The sequence below is a fragment of the Schistocerca gregaria genome, unplaced genomic scaffold (genome assembly GCF_023897955.1).
Source record: "Schistocerca gregaria isolate iqSchGreg1 unplaced genomic scaffold, iqSchGreg1.2 ptg000470l, whole genome shotgun sequence".
Taxonomy (NCBI): Eukaryota; Metazoa; Arthropoda; class Insecta; order Orthoptera; family Acrididae; genus Schistocerca; species Schistocerca gregaria.
Genome location: NW_026061884.1, coordinates 3,711,404 through 3,714,631, shown reverse-complemented (window position 1 = coordinate 3,714,631; position 3,228 = coordinate 3,711,404).

Here is a 3,228-nt window from a genome sequence, read left to right as displayed (position 1 = left end):
ATCCTCACAGGAGAAAGATGAATTTTGGAAATCAGTTGCGCGTCGTGGCCCTATAGCAAACAGTACCTGTGATGACGAACAATTAGCGACAGGCGTTTTTTTAAGAATCACTCTCAGATGCGATTAAGGCGAATGGCGCAGATAAAGCATTTGCCAAAGCGGTACAGCATAAGGTGGGACGAGGCAGTCTGAATTACATTTTATAGATGTATTTCTCACATATCTCAGAGCCTCTCGCGGTATTCGTCGTCGTCGTCGTCGTCGTCGTCGTCGCTGCCGCCGCCACTTCTGCAGAAGTAGCAAATGGCAATCGTAGCAAATGGGGCGAGGGTCGCCCTGCCTTCGATTCCGAATGCACAAAGTGTGTGGTCTTGTTTCTCAGTCTATATTTGGTCGGTCTCGTCAGAGGTTGAATGTAACGAATGGGTGGGAAAGAGCAAGGGGCAGCTGCTGTGTAGAACGAAAACACAAATCCTCAGGGGTGTGAGCGTTTCGAGATGAGTCGTATACATGTAAATGTTGGTCGTCAGTGACCGTGTGGCCTAATGGATAAGGCGTCGGACTTCGGATCTGAAGATTACAGGTTCGAATGCTGTCACACTTGTGTTTTTCCAGTTCTGAAAAAGAAACATAACGTTTTAATGTAGCAATTGAGCAGTACGAAACCGTCTGAATGTTGCTGTTGACCATTTTTTGCTTGGAGATGCTCTTGAGCTTGAAACACACACAACAAGACCGGTGTTAACTAGCGAAATGGTCGGCAGAGTGCCGACACAGCGAGTTTTGACTATCACTTGCACATCTAAAACAACGTCGGAAAGTAACTCGTTCGGCTTTTGAGTCACATAAAGTATGTGCGTTAATTTTGACGCCACTAGCTCTGCATGTTGTCATGCAATTTCTTTACCTCTCAGAAATGATTATGACATAAAAGTGAAGTACGTGACGAGTGTGACGTTAGGAAAACATTAGGCATCATGGAGAGATTCTGTATGGGACCACCCAACACAAACGAGTACTGTGTGACGTGCTACCCGGCAGGTATTCACCGAGGTAGCCGGCTAGCTCAGTCGGTAGAGCGTCAGACTCTTAATCCCAGGGTCGTGGGTTCGAGCCAGACGCTGGGCGGAACGGAATTTTGTTCCGCTGCAGGTGTAAATTACCGATTTTCTGATTAACGAGATTTAATGGAAATAGCAACTTTAAACTTTGCCTACGTCTCTGTCAGTCGCAAGGAAGCTGTATTTGAAGGTGAAGGTGATTTTGTAGACATGTGTGAAAGACATGTTCTGAAATGCAAGTGTTGTTGTTTGGAGAGCACATCGGTTACGTGTCAGATGTGTAGTCAAGCAGTAATTTGTCGCCATAGCTGCAAATATTAGCCGGTAATATGAAGTGTTGTCAGCTAAAGTCTGATGATGCAGACGACCGTAAGGACGAAGTACCCAAGAGTACCGCTAGGCCGCGCCTCTTTAGCTCAGTGGTAGAGCACTGGTCTAATAAACCAGGGGTCGTAAGTTCCATCCTCGCAGGAGAAAGATGAATTTTGGAAATCAGTTGCGCGTCGTGGCCGTATAGCAAACAGTACCTGTGATGACGAACAATTAGCGACAGGCGTTTTTTTAAGAATCACTCTCAGATGCGATTAAGGCGAATGGCGCAGATAAAGCATTTGCCAAAGCGGTACAGCATAAGGTGGGACGAGGCAGTCTGAATTACATTTTATAGATGTATTTCTCACATATCTCAGAGCCTCTCGCGATATTCGTCGTCGTCGTCGTCGTCGTCGTCGTCGTCGTCGTCGTCGTCGTCGTCGCCGCCGCCGCCACTTCTGCAGAAGTAGCAAATGGCAATCGTAGCAAATGCGGCGAGGGTCGCCCTGCCTTCGATTCCGAATGCACAAAGTGTGTGGTCTTGTTTCTCAGTCTATATTTGGTCGGTCTCGTCAGAGGTTGAATGTAACGAATGGGTGGGAAAGAGCAAGGGGCAGCGGCTGTGTAGAACGAAAACACAAATCCTCAGGGGTGTGAGCGTTTCGAGATGAGTCGTATACATGTAAATGTTGGTCGTCAGTGACCGTGTGGCCTAATGGATAAGGCGTCGGACTTCGGATCTGAAGATTACAGGTTCGAATGCTGTCACGCTTGTGTTTTTCCAGTTCTGAAAAAGAAACATAACGTTTTAATGTAGCAATTGAGCAGTACGAAACCGTCTGAATGTTGCTGTTGACCATTTTTGCTTGGAGATGCTCTTGAGCTTGAAACACACACAACAAGACCGATGTTAACTAGCGAAATGGTCGGCAGAGTGCCGACACAGCGAGTTTTGACTATCACTTGCACATCTAAAACAACGTCGGAATGTAACTCGTTCGGCTTTTGAGTCACATAAAGTATGTGCGTTAATTTTGACGCCACTAGCTCTGCATGTTGTCATGCAATTTCTTTACCTCTCAGAAATGATTATGACATAAAAGTGAAGTACGTGACGAGTGTGACGTTAGGAAAACATTAGGCATCATGGAGAGATTCTGTATGGGACCACCCAACCCAAACGAGTACTGTGTGACGTGCTACCCGGCAGGTATTCACCGAGGTAGCCGGCTAGCTCAGTCGGTAGAGCGTCAGACTCTTAATCCCAGGGTTGTGGGTTCGAGCCAGACGCTGGGCGGAACGGAATTTTGTTCCGCTGCAAGTGTAAATTACCGTTTTTCTGATTAACGAGATTTAATGGAAATAGCAACTTTAAACTTTGCCTGCGTCTCTGTCAGTCGAAAGGAAGCTGTATTTGAAGGTGAAGGTGATTTTGTAGACATGTGTGAAAGACATGTTCTGAAATGCAAGTGTTGTTGTTTGGAGAGCACATCGGTTACGTGTCAGATGTGTAGTCAAGCAGTAATTTGTCGCCATAGCTGCAAATATTAGCCGGTAATATGAAGTGTTGTCAGCTAAAGTCTGATGATGCAGACGACCGTAAGGACGAAGTACCCAAGAGTACCGCTAGGCCGCGCCTCTTTAGCTCAGTGGTAGAGCACTGGTCTAATAAACCAGGGGTCGTAAGTTCCATCCTCACAGGTGAAAGATGAATTTTGGAAATCAGTTGCGCGTCGTGGCCGTATAGCAAACAGTACCTGTGATGACGAACAATTAGCGACAGGCGTTTTTTTAAGAATCACTCTCAGATGCGATTAAGGCGAATGGCGCAGATAAAGCATTTGCCAAAGCGGTA